We start from the raw sequence: 20,224 nt of genomic DNA, 5'->3' as shown, positions 1-20,224 counted from the left end.
TGGACACTCTCTCCTTTGACTGTCCTTGGACTCTTAACTGCGATGTGATGGGGATCCACTGATCTGGAGACCTTGATTAGCTCTTAGCAGCTCTGCCACGTCTAGGCTTTGGGATTTGGGGAAAATCACTTAAACTCTTTGAGTTTCCTTTTCCTTTATTTGCAAAAAAAAAAAAAGGGGGGGGGTGTCTAATGATGCCTACCTCACCAGGGTGTTGGGAGAGTTAGATAAGCACACAGATGTACCAAGAGCACTGGGTGGGCCAGTACAGCCTGTGTGGAGGGTCTCACCATCACTCTCTGAGGTGTTCCTCCAGGCTCTCTCCTCCGTCTCTCTTTCCTTTTCTTTTTTTTTTTTATTTTTTGGCCCCACAGTACAGCTTGTGGCATCTTAGTTCCACAACCAGGGATTGAACCTGCATACCCTGCATTGGAAGTGCAGAGTCTTAACCACTGGACCACCAGGGAAATCTCATCTCCCTGTCTCTTTACATTTGGCCCATCTCTCTTGCTGTGGCCTCTCGCTGATGCTGAATTACTGATGTTTCTCAGGGATCCTCTTTGGCTCTCATCTCTAACCACTCTGCTCTCACTTCCTCGGCTGTTTCAGCCACTCCCACGGATCTCCCCTCACCTCTGCCCCCTAGGTCCAACCCTTACAGGCTCCCTCTAACTGGAGGTAACAGTTTTACCATGTTCAGACTCACATGCTATTCTCAAAAGGGAGTCTCTTCTGTGCTTCCCCTCTTGTTGGCAGAATCACCACCCATTCAGTGCTCAAGCTGCAACCTTAGAGTCACCCTCCGTTTCTCTCTTGCCCCCCATCCAGCGGCTCACTAGGTCTTATCAATCTGCTTTTGTGGGCTTCTCTCCATCTCCTTTGAGGCTACCCAAGTTCTCTTTCACCTGAAACACTGCAATGATCTTCTGTCTCCACACCCCCCAGCCTCGCCTCCCTCACCTCCACCTCCTCAGCCACAGCAGCGCCTTTCAACAACACAGTTACATCCCATCGCTCTGGCTTTCCATCCTCAAAGAGTTCCACAGCTTCTGCGGTAAAACCCACGCATCTAGACACAGCATTCTGAATCCTTCCCCATCTGATGCCACCCTGATTTTCACAGCCTCTCCCTCTGGTTCTTTTCCCCTTCGGACCTCATATTCTAGCCATACAGAACTGCCACTGGCTCTTCAAATGCAGCCTGCACCACCACTTGCATGGTCCCCAAGCTTTTATCAAGCAGGCCCCTCCACCTAGAATGCCCGCTAGATGCCCTCTACGTTCCTGGAACGTTTTACCACGGCATCAGTTCAGCACTCCTCTGTCCTTGAGAGATGGTGAGCGCTTTGAAGGCAGAGGCTATATCTTAGTTCTCTTTTCAGCAGGTGCCTTTGAACTTAACCTAATTGATTAGTATAGGGAAAGGACTTAGACATGAAGTCCTGGTGTGACTCCTGGCTGGGGATGCCAACCATGCTGCAGGTGGGCCATCACTTACTCCACCTCCCGCCCTTCAAAGATATCACCAGTTCATCACAGTCCATTTGTTTTTTCTCACTGAGCCTCAGAATCTTTCTCAACATGGTGATACAGAGAGCCATTTTCCAATGCAGTTAGCCTTCCAAAGGAAACCTGTTTGTTATCTTGGCAGGTCTGAGTCACAGCCAGAGGTCCCCATCTATTCTTCTTTTCCACTATTGGCCATCCTGGTCTGTGCCATTTACCAGGCATGGGAACGCCAATCAATCTCTTCATCTCTCTAGGGCTCTATTTCCTCACCTAAGGAGGCAATAAAACCTTCCATTGTGTGGTTGGGATTACAGAAGTTACAGTTTCTGAAATCTCTATGGCCCTTATGTAAATATAAGGTATTATTATTAGCCTACTTTGCAGATGAAAGAAAAATATCTACCAAATTAGAGAAACTAAGGCTCAGAGAGGTAAAGTAACTTGCTAACATTTATATAATGGCAAAGCTGGACCTCTGTTCTCCAAGCCCGGTGGATCTTTACTCATGGTGCCTCTCCATACCCCCTCGGGCTTGACGGTGCTCCAGCTCCCTGTCTTATTTGTCCTTTCTGCAGGGTAACAGTGCTTCATGGAGTAGGACTTCCTATAGCCCTGGAATTGGAGGAGGCTTTCAGCCCACCTCCTTCATCCTACTTCCCTATAATTCCTAAGGCGAAGCTCCCTCCAAACCCATTCACCCTGCCAAATGGTAGGAAAGGTGTTCAGTGAGGGATGCCCAATAGAATCCAGCTCCTCCATCATGCTCTGCAGCCCTTTGCCCTCCTGCTCCCCCCACCCCCCGCCTTGATGGCTCCAGGCAGCTGGCAGGCTGTTCAAAGCCCAAGATGAGGGGTAAAGCACAGAGCTGTTTCGAAATGCATCTCTGAAGAGAGCACACTGGATTTCACTTAAGTTCCTTATGTCTTCACCTGAAGTTTCTACCCTCTCAGAGGGGCAACTGAAGTACCAGGCTCTACCAAAATCTATAAGGACTATGAAGTGTGGCCAGGGGGAAGTCTTGATAGGAACTGAGAATTCTCCTGGTGTCCAGGCTACAGATGAGCAGGAAGTTGTCAAGAAGGGTGTGCAGATCCTTGTGATTGGCCAGGGGGTGACTGAGGCCAGGAAGGTACCCCCATTAGCTGTGGAGTACTCAGGAAACAAGGCACTGATGTGCGGGTCCAAAGGACGATAGTGCCTTGCTCACCCAAGGTGTCGGGGCGGAAGTGGTCTCCATTCCCCCTGCTGATGGAGCCTTAAAAGAATAAGTCACTAAGCAATGATCAAACAAATTTTGTTTAAAACTTTTTACAGAGCCCAGGATGCCAGGCCCGAGGAGATAAGGTTTCTGGGGTGGAGGCCAGGGAGCCACTGAGCTGTCACCAGGTTTGCCACCAGAACCTGGCAGACCAGAGAGAGGCCAGGTTGATGGGACTGGCTCCTTAGGGTCCTGGGACCAGTGTGACCTCCCACCTGAGAGAAAACAGGGAAGCTGACTACCTCCTGGCTGAGGGTCCCCTTCTCTATCTCCTTTCTTGTCTGGGACCTTAGCCATTGTGTGGCTAGCCGGTGGAGGCCCCAAGAGGCAATGTAAGCAGTGGAGGAGGCATGAGCGTTACACACAGTGTGGAAGCACCCTCAGGGGAAGCTGCCAGAGGGGCCTTTTATCTGTTCCATTTCTTCCAGGAAGGATCATGCTCCCCTTCCCAATCAGAAGGATCATTTCTTTTATTTTAAATTATTTATTTATTTGGAAGCTCTAGGTCTTAGCCGCAGCATGCGGGATCTAGTCCCAGACAAAGGCTGGAACCCGGGCCTCCCTGCACTGGGAACATGGAGTCTGAGCCACTAGACCATCAAGAAAACCCCAGGAGAATCATTTCTGAACTGCTTCCTGACCAGTGCAGCGTTCATCTTGGTAACCTCCTCAGTGCCTAGTACAGAGCTTTGGCTAAGTAGTTCTTGGCTTTAAAAGAACCCATAGGATTGATATTGTACATCTCTTTTCCCTCCCTCGGGCCCCCTTTCTGGCGAGTGACCTGCTTCATCCTTGGGAAGCCCTTCCTCCAAATTTCCCATGACAGTGTCAGCCTTTGAACAGCGGAGGGCGCTGACTCGGTCTCCCCATCAGCCTTTACTCCAGGCTGAAGACCTGTCTTCTCTCTGGTTTCCCTCTGTGCTCACTCCGCACTGCCCTCAGCCCACCTCCGCCAACACTCTCACGTCTCTATATCATGAGAGGGCAGTGTGGCAGCCAAGGTCCACAGTGGGTACACAGGGAGCCTCAGTGCCAGAAATCCAGAGTCTTCAGCAGAAAGCAGATCTTTCTTTCATGGCGGGAAAGGAGACTGGCAGAAAACCCCAGACCTGGACCCCAGACGGGGCCCAAGTCAGACAAGTGGGGCCCAGAGCTTCTCCCGGGACCAACCAGGTCCTCTTGGGGAGCCCAGTGCTTCCCTGTACCCACATGACCAAAGACAAGAGGACTGAGCTTGGGAAAAAGAAAAGTAGGAAAAGGAAGATGCAGTAAAAGTGGAGGGACCCCAGCTCACAAGCCCCTAGGGTTACAGGCAGCAGAGTGTGTAATAAGCTGCCCTCTGCTGCCCTCTCCAGCATCAGTGTTCTTGGCCCTCCACGTGCCCCTCACACACGGCCTCTGATCTCCAGCCACACTAAGCTGCTCCCAGCGCCTGAATGGGCCATGCTTTCTCTCACCAACAGTTCTCGGCAAGCAGCGGGGCCTCTTCCGTGAAGCTCCCTTCCTCTCCCCACTCTCCTCGGTCGGTCTCTACCCCTCCTTCAAGCCTCAGTGTGGATGTCAGTTTCTCTGGGAAGCCCTTCTGGATGCCCATAGCCTCGCTGTGAGTTGCTGCCCCTCGTCCGTGTCCCCGTGTGCCGTGGACTTCCCTGCCTCGGTCCTTACAATGAGCCAGGCCGTGTGCTGCGTGTTCACACACTGCATCATCCTATATCCTCCCTGGGAGCTGGGTGATGCCAATGCCCTCATATGAATGGGGGGAACCAGACTCGCCCAGGAGGACCACTAGTGAGGAGGAGGTGACTGCAAGGTGAACCCAGGCCCACTGAAACCGAGGTCTGTGCTTTTCCTTTGACCACTCTACCACCATGGGCTGTTGGTGTTGGGAGGCCCCCATGGTCATCTTGTCCAATCCCCTCATCCCATCGAAGAGGAAGCCAAGTCCCAGAAAAGCTGAGTAACTTTCCCACAGTCACAGAGCTGGCTTGTAGCACCAGAATCAGAAAATGACCCTGACTTTCTTCTTCATCCCAGCCTCTCTCTTCCTACAGGATCTTTTCTTGATCCTCGGGTGCTGAAGGGCCAACCTGGGAGCATTAGCCACTGAGGTTTCCCCTCCAACCACAGCCCCAGCCCAGGGTGTGCAGTGTGCCCCGCCCATCAGCAGGCCTCAGGAATCTAACCCAAACCCTAACCCGCCCTCCCACAACAGCAGCTGGCCCAGAGATAGACCCAGAAGAGCTGGAAGAAACAGCAGATAGGGGGCCCATTAGGAGAGGGCAGATCCAATGACACTCTCTGTGGGGTTTGTGAAGCTGATCAAGAGAGTTTCTCTGAGACAGCTGGAAATCACGCAGCCCACAGGGGCTCTAAGCCCCTTTGGAACTGTCTCCTAGATGCTCCCCACCCCCGCCACCTCTGTTCAATACGAGACTTAACCAGGCCTCTCTTTCTCAAGGGGAGTGGGTCATCCACCTCTCTCCATCCTTCCCCTTTGCCTGGTAATCCCTTACACCCAGGAAGTGCTTCCCATTAAGTCAAAATTGACTGCCTAAGCAATTTCCTCTTATTTTCACCCTCGATGGAGATGGAACCCCATAGGTGCCCTGAGCTTCTGATGTGTATTCAGGAAACTGACCCACCTTCCCTGACGCGTGTCCTCGCCACTCCCTTTCCTTCTCAGGTCTCAGGCATGCAGAACAATCCTGACCCTCAGACAGGAACCTAGAGAAGGACTACTGTCACTCTAGGAGGGAATTGCTCCGTCGTTCCCCAGCTATCCACTTATTCCTCATCCACATTCCTTGTTTGAGTAGAAGTTGGGGGGCAGGGTGGCACGAAGATACTGACTAGATGCAGAACTAGATTCAGAGGTGGCTTCCCCGTATCCCTCCTCTGAGCCAGAGTGCTGCTGGACGGGCTGAAGATTTTGGCCAGGCCCCCTTCTCCAACGGGGAGCATTTGAAGGGGCACTTGGAGACGGAAGAACCAGAGAATAAAGACTGGGGCAGAGTGTTCATGCATGGAGGAAGATAGATGAATCACGCAGCTTAAGCTGAATCTGGTAGCGAGCCGGGGAGCATCCAAGATGAGCAGTGGAGTGAGGAATAGAAGGGTCCTCCTACTGGTAAAGATTTCGCCAGCAATGCAGGAGACCTGGGTTTGATCCCAGGTCAGAGCCACCAGGGAAGCCCATGAACACTGGAGTGGGTAGACAATCCCTTCTCCAGGGGATTTTCCTGACCCAGGAATCAAACTGGGGTCTCCTGCATTGCAGGCAGATTCTCTACCAGCTGAGCTACCAGGAAAGCCCATAGATCCTTATACAGATGTAGGATATTAACAGGGAAGGTCAGAGTCAAGTGTCATGGACTTAAAATCAATACAGATCTCAATCCCTAAACCCTAGCCCAGAAGGCCATGTGGCTTCTCTCTCCAGTGATCCAGTCAGCAGTGGGAAGTGGGGCTCATGGGAAGGCAGGAAATGAAAGGAGGTAGACTCACCCTGCCCAGAGGCCGTCAGAGGTCAAGGTGACCTTTCGAAGTTCCTTCTAGACTGAGAATCCCATTTAAGCTTCTCGTACCTGTTTTTTACCCCCTCTACCACCCATCCCAATATGCCCTGACTCTTCCCAACAAAGATGGGCAAAAGATAGCTCTGATAAAATTCCACATGGACTAGGTCATCCGAGGAGGTCAAGAGGCAGACAGTGCACGTGTGTGTACTCAGCCCTTTCAGTCATGTCCGACTCTTTGTGACCCTATGGACTGTAGCCTGCCAGACTCCTCTGTCCATGGGATTTTCCCAGCAAGAATACTGGAGTGGGTTGCCATGCCCTCCTCCAGGGAATCTTCCTGCCCCTGGGATCGAACCTGAGTCTCCTGGGTCTCCTGCATTGCAGGTGGATTCTTTACCACCAAGCCAACCAGGAAGCCCCTAGGCAGACAATGACCAACACTGCTCCCTCCACAAAAAAAAAAAGAAAAGAAAAACACCAAGCAGCATTCCAGAATAGAGTCCAGTCTTGCCACCTGGATATATCATGTCAGCTGGTCGGAGCCTTCCCGTAAAATGGGGACATAATAACGTTCCCGTCTACCTCACAGGGTTGTAAGAGGCTGTGACCAGGAGTGCACTGGGGGGGTGCAGAGGTGGTCGCCCTGGGTCTGGGCTGGGGCGGCTTGGGGTTCATCTTCCCCACACTGCTCCATTCAGTGTCTCGCTAAGCCCTGGGGCCGGGGGTCCTGGGCCCACCAAACCTCTCTGTGGGCGGCGAGACGCGGGGGGAGCCTGTTCAGAGTTCAGCGGAGGCGGTGTCTGTGGTTAACAGGTAAGCAGGAGCGGTCTGGAGCAGTGGGACATTTCCCGCCTCAGGGCTACATTCTTAAAGTCACAAGAGCAAACTTGTTATAACCTGTGTTGGAGCAGCAGGGGGCAGCGAGGGCATGGTGGGGGGCGGGGGACCGGCGCTGAGCTGCCCGAGGCTGGTGAAAGGGGCGCAAAGCGGGTGGAGGGCGGGTGTGCAGGTGCATATATGCAAGTGGGGGGTGGGTCGGTGCGCCTGAGTCGGCCTGCTGGGGCCAGGCGCCTCCTCCGCTCAGCCATGCGGACGAGAGCGTGTGTGGGGCCGCATACAAGAGCGTGCGCCTGTGTGTCTCTGCATATATGAGTCTCGTAGTGGGAGAGGGAGGAAAGGCGGGCAGCCACCAGCCGCGGTGGCTGGGCATGTGGAGCCAAGGAGTGGGCAGGCTGCGTGCCCCTTCCCCTGGGCCGGCCTCATGGAACCTGAATTCCAAGTCCGTCCACAGACTGCCCGGCCCCGCCCCCCTGGGAGCCGGGGCCACTCCCTGCCGGGTGCCCATCTCCCCAGCCTGCCCAGGGAAAGGGGAGGGGGGATTGCCTCCTGCCCATCCCCCCTGGCCTTGGGCTCATTCCCCCGCGCTCACTGGGCCCTCTGGACACTGGGGTGGGTGGGGGTGGTGGTGGGGGGAGGCTCTGAAAGCAGGTGACTGTTTGGGGGAACTCGGGGACAGAGCCCCCATTGTGCCCGCCCCGGAGCCGCCTCAATGGAGCTCCCGGGCACAAAGGGGCTTTGACAATGGGCAGGACATTAGTATGCAGGGCCAGCCCCTCGGCCCTCTCCCTGTCCCACAGCCCAGGGGAGGAGGGGGGCGCTGCTGCCAGCCTCGTGGGTGGAGGCAGGGGATGGGGCAGGGCTGAGGCTGTAGAGATCTTAGCCCCCAAGGGCTCCCCTGGGGGCACTGCCCAGGAGACAGGGGAAGGAGACAGACCAGGGCCCCCAAACCTGCCACTTGTCAGGGCTCTCCGAGTGGAAAAAGCCAGGGGGACTGGGAGGAGGAGGGGCAGTGCTGTGGGAGACCAGGATCCTTCCTCCCAGGCTGGACTCTTGAAGAAGCACGTGGGCAGTCTGAGCCCACCCACTTTTTGGCCTCAGTCTTCCCATCTATTCAAGGGAACTGTGTGGGTGGGAGAGGCAAAACCAAGCAACAGGCAGGAAGGTCTCAAACCTCAGCCTGCCATGTGTCAGAGTCGCCAGGCTGCATGTGGGTCCTGACCGTCCAGAATCCTTCTGCTCAGGGTGTGTGCCTGGAGTTCGGGGTGTTTAGGCTTCAGACAAGGTAGTGCCTGCGGCTCAGCCCAGGGGGATTTGGCTGATAGAGGAAGAGCCGGAACTAGCTCCCCTCCACCCCTGCCCCCACCACCACATGTTTGTCTGTCTCCCCCATCTGCCTCATCCCCTTCCCCAGGCTGTGGGAAGAGGCTTCTCCTCCTGGCCAGGGACACCCCCACCGCATCCCTCCTCCACCTGACTAGCACCTTTGCACCAGCCCTGCCTTCCCAAGGTGCGAGCACTGCCTGTGGCTCCACAGGACAAAGGGCAGGGTTGGAGCAACGCGGAAAGGCACCCCAGGGCTGGGAGACTGAGAGGGAGTGATGCTTGAGAAAGGGCTGCAGGCAGACAGCAGGAAAAGGGACACCCCGGAGAAGCAGTGTTGCTGATTACAGACTTCCTCTGCCCTGGGTCAGGAACCCATAGGAGAGAAGGTTGGGGCCACTTTACAGAGGTGCTCACCGCAAGGCACAATGGAAAACCTGGGCTGAGGAATGTCTTCTCCTGGCTTGCTTTCTCCTTTTGCAGTTGCTGTTGATGTCAGGAGGTCCTCCCTGCTACCCGCCTTCCTGCTCTGCCCTTAGCCATGGATGGCACACTTGGGATTACTGGGGGAAAGGTAAGGTCTGCTCCCCTCTCGAGCATCTTGAGTTTTTTCCCTCCACTGAAACAGTCTGATGGGGAAAGTGCAGGACTAAGAATTAGGACTCCTGGGTTCAGGCCCAACAACCCTGTTAACTTTTTCTGGGACCTCGCGCAAATCACTTTTTCTGTCTGGTTCAAGAAGCCCACATCTGCAACATGGGAAAGGTCAATTCTGCATCACCCTGCCTTCTGGGCCCATGGGCAATGGATTCAGGGACAAGGCTCTGGGATTTACTAAGAGCTCATATTATTCAGCATTATGTTAGGCCTTTTTCTAGCCTTACATCATCTAATTCTCAACAATTCTAAAAACTAGACACTATTTAAAAGTTCCATTTTATAGACGAGACAACTGAAGCCCAGAGATGTTAATAATTTGCCCAGGCTTGTACAACTAGCAAGTGGGAAAACTGAGATTCAAGCTCAAGCAGGTAGTCTGTCTCCAGAGCCCACATGATGAATCACTGCCCCGTACTGCCTCCCTAGTGAAAATATTCAGAAGACCATGGGCAGCTGAGAGAAATCAGCCAGGATATTCAGATCACTGAGGGCTTTTCCAAACCTATCTTCATAATAATGCTAATATGTCATTTGCTTTTTTTTTTTCACTTTCATTTTCTCATGGGTGTTCAGTAAAATTTTCCAGAATCAATGTGATATTGTAACCTATTGAATGCAGAAGCAGATATGAGATACCAAATGTCTTCTGTTAAGCCAGATATCACACAGATTTGAGACAGTGAGACAGTGCCACTTACTAAATTTTGTTTTTAAATATAGCTATTTTTCATTAAAAATGTCATTAAAGTTGACATCTAAAACAGGTTGATTGTTATTTTTGAATGAAGTGATACATATTTTAAGTTTGCTCTTTCTAACCTATCAGCAGATGTAATCCGCATGAACAAAACTCAGTAAATTTTAAGATGTGAAGGGAGTCCTGAAATCTACAAGTGTGAGAGCCACCGCCCTAGACTCAGACATCCTTACCTTCTCCTCTTGCTGTTGCCTGTGGCTTTTTTTTTTTTAAGCAGATCAACCAGGGAGATTTGGATGTGGGGAAAAAGTCTTGGGGTTGAAACTAGAATGAGGGCTGAAGTTGAGTATATAATGCTAAAAAGTCAGGCCTAACCCCACTTGAGAACTATCTCCACATGTTTCCTAGCCTGCAAGCTCCCACCCAGAGGTATGCTCAAGACCACGGGCCTGTCTCAGGCTGGATTCTGGTCTCTGCCCCTTTTGCAATCCAGATGCCGGCTGACAAGTCCAACATCAGGCAGGGGCAGACCTTCCTGGTGAAGAGAGAAAACTTCTGTGGATACCCATGTGGATTTTTGTGTTTGGGCCAGCAATGCTTAATCTGCTGCCTGTAATCTTCGGATGAAACTGTCTCCACAGGATGGGGAGCCTGGTAGGAGATAAATGTCTCTGGCAGTTCCCAGGAGAATTGGATAATAGGATCTTATGTATACCCTAGTCTGGGCTTCCCAGGTGGCACTAGTGGATAGAACCTGCCTGCCAATGCAGGAGATGTATGAAATGCAGGTTCGATCCCTGGGTCAGGAAGATCTCCTGGAGGAAGGCATGGCAACCCACTCTAGTATTCTTGACAGAGTTGGACATGACTGAAGTGACTTAGCATGCACGAATGTGCACCCTAGTCTAGGACACTCCTAAGCTTCTAAAGCCTTAAAAGTCAGGATCCTCCCCCAGAATTAGCAACCAGAAAGACTTTTTACCTAGAATCAAGCTGGTCAGTAGGCACTCTGTGCCCTGGGGTAGAGGGATCCAGGGAGGGAAAAGATGCGCTTGCTTCAGGGAGTCCACAATCTGACAGGGGTGTAGGCCCCTCCCTAGAGGAGCCCCCGTTATTGAAGGAGACAGGATGTCCCATCCAGTATTACCACTGCCCAGGATGTCCTGGGCAAAGTCATAGACACAAAGGACAAGGGACAGGCAGGATGCTGACAAGAAGGGGTACAAGATGATAGAGCAGATAGGGAAATAGGAGGATGGAGATTTGCAGGAGGCGTGAGGTTAAGATCCATAGGCCTATGTGAGGGCCCAGGGTAGAAGGGTGTGGCTCAGGGATTGCCGTGGGATATGCTCCCCCAGTACAAGGTCTGAATAGATTGGGGTCCCTAAAGAGGGGGTGCTGGAGGGGATAGGAGAAAGGCTGATATAAAGCAGCTTGAAGACTGTGATTGGGAACTTTAGTCTGAAAACCGATAGAGATGTCTGGGTAGGAAAGGGGCAAGGTAAAACTGATGCTTCATGATAACAATTGCAGTGATGATTCCGTGAGGTAAAGGGAGAGAATCAAGGAGAAAGAAAGGCGGGAGTCAGGAAAGTCCTAAGGAGGCTGCTGTGGGCACCCAGGCTAATGGGATGGACGGGCTGATCGGGGGACAGGGAAGAGGTTGGCTCACACACCTGAAAGGAGTTGTGGGGGGTGGGGGGAAATGGGCAGGGAGGGGACAGGCAGGCCCATGGAGGGACCAGGGTGAGATGTGGGGACAGAAAGAAGCTGCCATCTTTGGCCGGAAGAAGTAAGTTGCCCAGAATGGGGAAAGACACTCTTTTAGGGAAGCTCACCAGCTCAGTTACACTTGTCATATCTGAGTTGAATGCAAGACATCTGCTAGGTGAAAACTTATGGAAAGAAAGGGCCAGGGACGTGGAGACCCAGGCTCTGGCTGTGGCCAGACTGTTGGAATGAAGACAGGAAGCTCATCTTCAACAACTTGATAATTCTCCCACCCTTCCAAAGTCTAGAAGGGTGGAGAGATAGAGACCTAGGACAGACCTCAGAAAAAGCCCCAGGGAAGGGCTGTGGCAGGCCCAGGAGCCAGGCAAGATGATGGAGTAGAAAGAGTCACAGACGTGGGGACACCACGATAGCCAACAACTGCACTGTTTTAGTTTCCACTTGTTGAGCACCATTCCAAGCCCTTTACAAATACTGACTCTGTTAATCCACAACTATAACTTTTAGCCCCATTGTAAGGATGAGGGAATGTGCAGCTACAAAGCGGCAGAAGACAGATTGTAAACCCAGGAAGTCTGACTCCAAGGCTGTGCTCCTAACTGCTATGCCTCTGCCTTTCAGGCAACAGAAATGCACCCTGGGACGTGCTGTGGGTCGCACCTTCCTTCCAGAAGAGGCCTCTTGGCCTGATACAGTAATCCCTGCATTTCTCTGAGTTTCACAACTCCCCTCACAAGCCTTAATGATGGGCTTTTGTTTGTTGTTTGGGAGCTTTTTTGTTTTTGCTAGAGTCCACAGGGTGGTCTCCCTCTCTTTTCCAAACTCCAGATCTCTTTCCTTCTATGGACATGCTTCCTGAAATCTAGCCTAAGTCCTTCAAGTTGCAGCCCCAACCCTTTCCCTAGGTCTTCTGCCATTGGCCACATCCACTCCTTGAATACTACACCTTTTCAGGGACCTGAAGTGCTAATTAAGCCCTCTCAAGCCCATGCTTCTCCAGCCTCCTCCAGGCCACCATTTCAGTTCTCACTTCTCTCCTGCATTCCATAGCCAACCCCTCCCTTCTCCCCACCACCTCAAATCCAGCTCCCAGCTGGCTGACACCCACGGGAGGGTTTTTCCCATAATCCCTTTCTCTCTGCCCTTTCAAGGTTCTGATGGGGGGAGGGGATGAAGAGGGACCACGCAAATGCACTGTCTCCATGAAAATGGTGGCAACGTCTATAATAATCTTGGATGAAGGGAGAAAAGCATTGACTCAGCCTATGGAAGAGAAGGGGTGATGTGGTAAACTCAGAAAGCTCTGATTCCCAAGAGCTGCCCCTTCCAACCACCCTTCACTGCATGCTAAAACAGTTGGATTCCAGATCTCCCATCTCTCTAATCTTTCTGCAGTTTCATCTTAACAGTGTGCCTTGGACTCTCCCTTCTCTCTGCCCCTTCCAGGGCCTCACCACCGTCCTGGACAGCTTGGCCTCAACCCGGACCATAGCACTGACCAGTCAGGCAAGAGAAGAATCTAGGCTGGCTGGGGAGGGGATTGAGAGTGGAAGTTTCTTCGTTCTGTCCTAAATAACCCTTGGCAGGAAAGCTGAGGGGCTCTGTGGCCCAACATCTCTTTCCCTCCCCACCAATGCCAGGGGGTTCAGCCTACCTTCCATCTTGTGTGCAGAAACCAAACATTTTACTAAAAGGTGCAAGAGGCCGTTTCTCCTTTTTGTAGAAGTGGGTCTTTCTGCCTGACTCACTCCCCCACCCAGAGCCCTAAACCCCGTATTCCATCAATCCCAGCATGGCCCCAGAGGACTTCATTTAAGCTCACCCAGATCCAAGTGTGCCAGCCTTTCTGGTCCCTAGGGAGGACTGGGGAAGGAGGGCCCTGGGTCTTATGCCATGCCCTTCCCTTCTAGCCCAAGCCAGTGTGCACAGAGGTGCAGGTACAGAGATGGGGCACCCACCATCCAGTGGGGCACAGGGACGAGGTGGGAGATGCCAAGGGCCTGACAACTAACCCTCCCACACAAACAGATGCATCCACAGACTGCATATGGGGCGATGTTGGGGAGACAGATCTTTCCCCCAGAGTAGGGGACAGCAGTGGGATTCTGCACTGAACCACAGAAGGGATGGGACCATAACCCTGCCCCCCCACCCCCCTGTGTGGAGTCACTGCCATTTGATATCCACTGAGACAAGTTGGCTGCTCTGCTGAGGGTGGAGGGTGGGGGGATGGCTCAGAAAACAGCAGCTCCTTTCAGGGCCTAGGTTGGCAAGGGCTTTGGGAGGCTGGACTGGCCCAGATCACCCCCAACACCCCCTCTTTCCCTCCCGCGCCACCACCACCAAAGGACTGGAGGGCGGCGAAAAGGAGTTGGCACTGCCTGGGCCATGCCTATTGCCTCTGTAGACCAGCCCTGGCCCCCCTCCTTGGCATGATGCCTTCCCTCACCCTCCTCCCTCATTTCCTCCTCCCTGAAGACCTAACTATAAACCAGGACACCTGGTTCCTTCTACACTTGGTCCCTAGTACCCAGCTTATACTATGAGGAATTAACAAGCCTGCCCCTCAGCACAGGATGGTGCCCACCATCATGCCAGGAACATAGAAAAGAAATCCTTGGAGATTAGGGAGACAGTTTTAAGATGAAACTAAATGGAACTCAGTGGTAGCTGCTGGTCTCTCCTCAAACTGGTTTCCTGATAGCCACCCCAAACCCCCCTCATTCCTAAACAAGCGTCACTCCTCGTAGGACACCGAATCTCTCACCATCTCCCTCCCACCCAGAAATGCCTAAAGCAGTCCTGGTGGGGGGGAAAAAAAAAAAAAAAATTCAAGCACCACAACCGAGGCAGACAGGCTAAAAATCTTTAGCCAGAATGTGTATCAGTAAGCAACAGCATCAGGCTTTAAGCCTAGGCCTCCTTTGGGGTCCAAATTTGTATTGGCTTCTTCACCACCCCACTTTCCCAACTGTCTCACTTTGCAGTGGGGAGGGGGTTATTAACGGGGAGGCATGTCTTGAAATGGGAGGAAAGTTGGAGTGGAGGGAATAAATTAAGTGGGCAGGGGGTCCCAGTCATACCAAGCTACTACATCTCCCTAATCTGAGCTGTCTAATATGAGCAGTAGTTACACACACAGCTTTCTTCCTCTGTGTGAATTATGTGTGGGTGTCACTATGTGTCACAGCATGGGGAGGGGGAAAGGGGCTGGGCATGGGAGTGGGAGTAACCTGATGATCCTGGGAAAAGGGGGCGCTGTCTGGAGTGCCTGTGGGGCATGCATGGTTATATGTGGTAGTTACTGAATTAGTTGGAAAGCTGTGATGCAACTCCAGGTCTGCCCAATAGGAAGGGGTATTAGGAAAGCCCCTTCCTGGGCTGAAAGCGCTGAGGTGACCAGCTTAGGTAAATTTCCCTTCTTGGAGAGCCCTTCCCAGACGCCCAAGGTGGGAGGCTAAGGAATAGGACCGTACCACTGAGGCCAGTCAGGGAGGGACCCAGGGACTGGGGGCCCCGGTATCTCTGGACAGTGAGGTAAACGGGACCCCGGCCTAGGCGGCAGCACTCTTTCATTAGGGCCAGGGTCTTACCTTGGGTCCAGGGTGGAGTGGCCCCTCGGATGGGCAGCGGGACAGACGGACGGACGGGGCGGGCAGGCGTGAGGAACGGAGCTGTGCAACCGGCAGGGCCAGGACTCTTAAACTCGGAGCTGGGATCAGATAAGGGCTGGTCCAGGGGCCGGGGCTGGGGTCGGGCCGGCCGGGGGCAGAGCTGGGCCGGGCCGGGCCGCCCCCTCCCTCCGCAGCGCAGAGCCAAACTTTGCGTGAATGGAGGGACCTGGAGGGGCCGGGCGGGCGGGGGCGGGGGGCTCCGGACAGGCCAATGGGAACGTGGAGCGCCAGGCCCGAGCCGCCGGGATTGGAGGGGCCTGGGCAGGGGGCGGGGCGTGTGGAGCAACGAAGCGGAGCCCCAGACAGCTGCAGGAACGGGGCAGAGAGCAACACCCAAAGACAGAGACCCAGACAGACTCAGGAGAGAGAGATGGAGAGACGATAGGCGAAGCGATAGAAGCCGAGCTGGCAAGGTGACAGAGGAAAAGAGAAGGAAGAAAAAGGAGGCGGTCGTGTCAGGGATGGGGAACAGAAGCGGGAGCTGGCGGGGGCGGGCCTGGGGCCGAGTTAATGAGGTGGAAATGAATTCAGCACCCGCCCAGTGGCCCGACAGGCAGCGCCTAAGGGGCGGGCTCCGGGGGCTACGGGGTTATATCCCTCGGCACCATTTCCACGCTGTTTGCCGTTTTCTAAGCGCTGAGTGAGGTCCTGCGAAATGCGCAGACATCATTACCACCTACAGTGGCTTGGTTTGAGAGGGGGGCAGAACATGCAGCCCTAGTGCCTGGGAGGTGCCAGAGGCTGCAGAAAGGGAAAGAGCACTCTACTTAGGAGGTCTTAGGTGGGAGGACAGACTTCCGATAAGGTCCCTAAAGAATGCAGAGGATTCAGGTACTAGGAGATGATGGGGAGGGAATTTAAGGCAGAGACAGCTGCATTCAACAGTTCTGGGAGGACAGGAAAACACAAGTAGGCTTGGGAAAGAAACAGCAGAAAAGTGTTCCATTGGACTGGAATATAGAATGGTGGTTCTCAACCTTATCATCACAAGGGACTTATTTGATTATCTGAATCCATGTTTTGAGAGATTTTTCTCCACAATCTCCCATTCTTGGCATGCATTAAGAAAGAAAACATTTACTTCCCCGTTTCTATACATCATAGATATTTAACTACTAATCAGTAAACCGTATTATCATATTGAGTTGATACACATCTTGGTGGGGGGAGAAAAGGAAAGAAACTTGAAATTTTAGCTTAGTTCAACTTCTAAACGCCCTATGATGGATAAATGTCCATTCAAACAACCCCCATGGGGCAGGCCATGGGGGCAGAGGGGGTTGCACTGGGCTGAAGGTAAGCACCACGGGTATAGTGATTGTGGTGGGGGAAGACCTGGACCAAATATAGAGCTGTGCCCATTCACGGTCAGCTCTGAAGGCGATTGAGAGCAATGAAGGTGTACTGAGCAGGGGGGAGACAAAGCTATAGCAGAATTTTAGGGAGGTTAATCTGGACGTGAGCAGAATGGTGACTCAGGAGGGAATCTGGCAGCAATCCTAGACTCTTCCTGAGCAAAAAGGTGGGTCAGGAGGGAACCTGGCAACAATTCCAGGCTTTTCCTGAACAAAAAGGTGACTCAATATGAAACCTGGCAGCAATCCTAGACTCTTTCTTTACCTCCCTTATCTAAGCATTGCATCTCCTTTTCTAAATCCCCTAAATCCCGCTCCCTTCCTCCCTAGCTCATCATCTAGTGGTCCAGGACCCCATCACCTCTCACCAGGATTACTGCAGCAGCCTTCCAACACCTGCCTTTAGTCATTCTCCACTCTAACAATCCTTTGAATCATGAAATCCTTCTTTTAAAAAGAAACACCAGTGCCTCTGAAACACAAATCTGACTGTTTCACTTCCCAATTTAAGCTTTCAATGACTGCCCATTGTCTATAAATCAAGTCCAAATTCTTAACCATGGAACAGAAGGCCTCTTATGGCCTGGACCACTCCAGTCTGTTCTTCTTCCACTGCCCCTACATCCCAACCTACAGGTTCCTCCTCCAATACTCAAGGTTGAGCCTTATGTTCTCTTTCCCTGTCCTGCCCCTGGAGCCTTCATGGTTTACACGGCTCCAACTATGTTTCCTGAGTTATACCCAGATCTCTGTCTTCAGTCTTAGGCTGTCTTTAGAGGGTTACCTCCACAATTCCAGTTCCTTGCTGGGGATTTCCACTCTCAACTGGACAGGCACCAAATTGAACTCATCATCTTCCACCCCCAGTGTGACACTTCTCATGGCTTCTGTGACTTCTCATGACTTACTCTGTGTTTCTCCCGGTCAATCAGATTAAAAAGTTAGAAGTCATCTTCATTCTCACCCTTACCAACTGTGCTCCATCCATCGGGACGTCAACTAAATCCTGTCATGTCTCCCTTTGGCCTATTTCTCTAGGATATTCTTTTTCATTTCATGGCCACTTTTAGGGTCAGGAAGATCCCTAGCAGCCCAGGACCTTGACCCGCCCTTCACCTTTCCCTCCAGTCTCAAAGGAAGAGGCAGCCTGTATTCACCATGCCACTCCTTGTGTCCTTGGATCAAAACCTCAGACTGGTGGCCCTTGCTAACAGGTCACAGCCCAAACTCGCTAGCTTGACGCTTAGAGTACTCCTCTGAGGAGTTGGAGGGGAGGAAGAATCAAGGGGCAGAAGCAGAAAGAGATACCTAGTGGTGAAGAAGTCTCTGGAGAAGTTCCTTACAAAAGGTCTTCACTTCTGTGTAGCTCAGAAAAGTCATTCACTGAAACTCAAGGTGTGGCAGGACTGGACAGTTAGAAAGCACTTAGACGTTCTAGAATAGCAGGTGTGTGGAGACTGTAGAAAGTGTACAGATAACTTGAATGGCATTGTTGAGTTTTCCATTTTAAAATAGTGATTTAAATAAAAGTTTTTTTCTTTTTATGTTTTATACAATTATAGAGATATCTATTGTGTATATTGCTTTTTGCATAGTCAGTTTTTAATTTTTGTCTTGTTACAAAAGAGAAGTCTCAAAACAGTCACTAGGAGACCAATATGGAGTCAATAGTACAGACATAGGAAATTCATATGTGTGAGCATTCACTATGCAAGATACACGTATTACTTGAGATGGGAAAACGGCGAGGTTCGGCAGCTCATCTATGGTAACAGAGCAGAAAGTGTTAGATTTGGAATTTGAATCCACGTATGTTGGACTCCAAAGTTTGTCTCAAGGTAATACTAGAGTGAATTTGCATGGTTGAAACAAAAACTCGGCATTATGAGCACACGTTTGTATGAAAAATTTGCCAGGGTTGCAGTGTCCAGTGTTTCCCAATTTGGGGTACCGGTGTCCTTTGAGGACCTCCCCCGCCACCCCATTCCTCACTTTAGCAAGTTCTATCTTTCTTATTTTCAATGATTCCTTTCCGATTCACTCCTTCCAACTTTGGCCTCATCTCTTCCTTTATCTCATCCGTAATAGGGCAGGGGCTTCCTCAGAGCACAGAGGGCCGCAGAGATGAGACACCCGTTTGGGGAGGAGAGTCCACAAGCGGGCAGCTGTATGAGGGGCTCCTGGTGGGAAAGGCCAGTGGACAGAGGACAGGGAACCTTTGGGTCAGGAGGCATGAGGAGGCTCAGAGTAGACAACACTTCACAGTCAGGGGTGCCACCTAGAAACAGCAGATGTTGACAAGGAGAGGATGCCAAGGGGCATTTTAGTGTTCAGGCCCCATAAGGCTAAACAATTTCCATTAGTAGTAGGGCGCCTACTAGCTGGATAATTCAGACCACGGAGGAGAAAGCCAAGAGAGGGACTGAGCCTTCCCCCTGCCAGCCACAAATGGATTCATTATTTAGATATACCACTTCCTTTCAGTAAATGAGATATACACAAACATTTATAAGACATAAGTTACGGGATGCTTAATCACATGACCAAAGTGTTCTTCCCAGAATTTCTGTAACTAGGTGGTTCGCTTGTTGTGTTGTTCAGTCGCTGAGTTGTGTCTTGACTCTGCGGCACCGTGGACTGCAGCACTCCAGGCTGCTCTGTCCTCCACTGTCTCCTGGATGTACTCAAACTCATGTCCATTGAGTCAGTGATGCTATCTAGCCATCATCCTCTGCAGCCCCCCTCTCCCTTTGCCTTCAATCTTTCCTAACATTAGGGTCTTTTCCAACAAGTTGGATCTTCACATCAGGTGGCCGAAGTATTGGAGCTTTGACTTCAGCATCAGTCCTTCCAGTGAATATTCAGGATTGATTTCCTTTAGGAATGACTGGTTTGATCTCCTTGCTGTCCAAGTGACTCTCGAGAGTCCTCTACAGCACCACAGTTTGAAAGCATGAAGTCTTCAACATTCAGCCTTCTTTATGCTCCAACTCACATCCATACATGACTACTGGAAAAACCATAGCTTTGACTATACAGACTTTTGTTGGCAAAGTGATGTCTCTACTTTTTAATACACTGTCTAGGTTTGTCGTAGCTTTCCTACTAAGGAGCGAGAGTCTTTTAATTTCATGGATGCAATCACCATTCACAATGGAAACAGTGGAAGACTTTATTTTCTTGGGCTCCAAAATCACTGCAGATGGTGACTGCAGCCATGAAAGTAAAAGACGCTTGCTCCTTGGAAGAAAAGCTATGACCAACCTAGAGAGCATATTAAAAAGCAGAGACATTACTTTGCCGACAAAGGTCCATCTAATCAAAGCTAAGATTCTTCCAGTAGTCATGCATGGAAGTGAGAGTTGGACCATAAAGAAGGCTGAGTGCTGAAGAATTGATGCTTTTGAACTGCAGTGTTGGAGAAGACTCTTGAGAGTCCCTTGGACTGCAAGGAGATCAAACCAGTCAATCCTAAAAGAAATTAATCCTGAATATTCATTAGAAGGACTGATGCTGAAACTGAAGCTCCAATACTTTGGCCACCTGATGCAAACAGCCGACTCATTGGAAAAGACCCTGATGCTGGGAAAGATTGAAGGCAGTAGGAGAAGGGGACGACAGAGGATGAGATGGTTGGATGGCATCACTAACTCGATGGACAT

At 51.6% G+C, this 20,224-nt stretch overlaps 1 protein-coding gene and 1 pseudogene across 1 annotated transcript in view; one reads left to right on the top strand and one right to left on the bottom strand.

Annotated features, from left to right (window-relative positions):
* The window catches only part of KCNJ10 (potassium inwardly rectifying channel subfamily J member 10), a 35,144-nt gene extending 19,887 nt beyond the window's left edge, over positions 1-15,257 (bottom strand). Inside the window, exon 1 of the mRNA NM_001081601.1 lies at positions 15,127-15,257. The gene's annotated coding sequence lies outside the window, so the exon portion shown is untranslated. The remainder of the gene's footprint in view (positions 1-15,126) is intronic.
* On the top strand, positions 2,429-3,473 carry LOC132344820 (mth938 domain-containing protein-like; annotated as a pseudogene).
* Positions 15,258-20,224: the final 4,967 nt, after the last annotated feature.

Source organism: Bos taurus, chromosome 3 (assembly GCF_002263795.3).
Source record: "Bos taurus isolate L1 Dominette 01449 registration number 42190680 breed Hereford chromosome 3, ARS-UCD2.0, whole genome shotgun sequence".
Taxonomy (NCBI): Eukaryota; Metazoa; Chordata; class Mammalia; order Artiodactyla; family Bovidae; genus Bos; species Bos taurus.
Note: the sequence above shows the minus strand (reverse complement) of the source record. Positions and strands in the feature narration are given on the sequence as shown.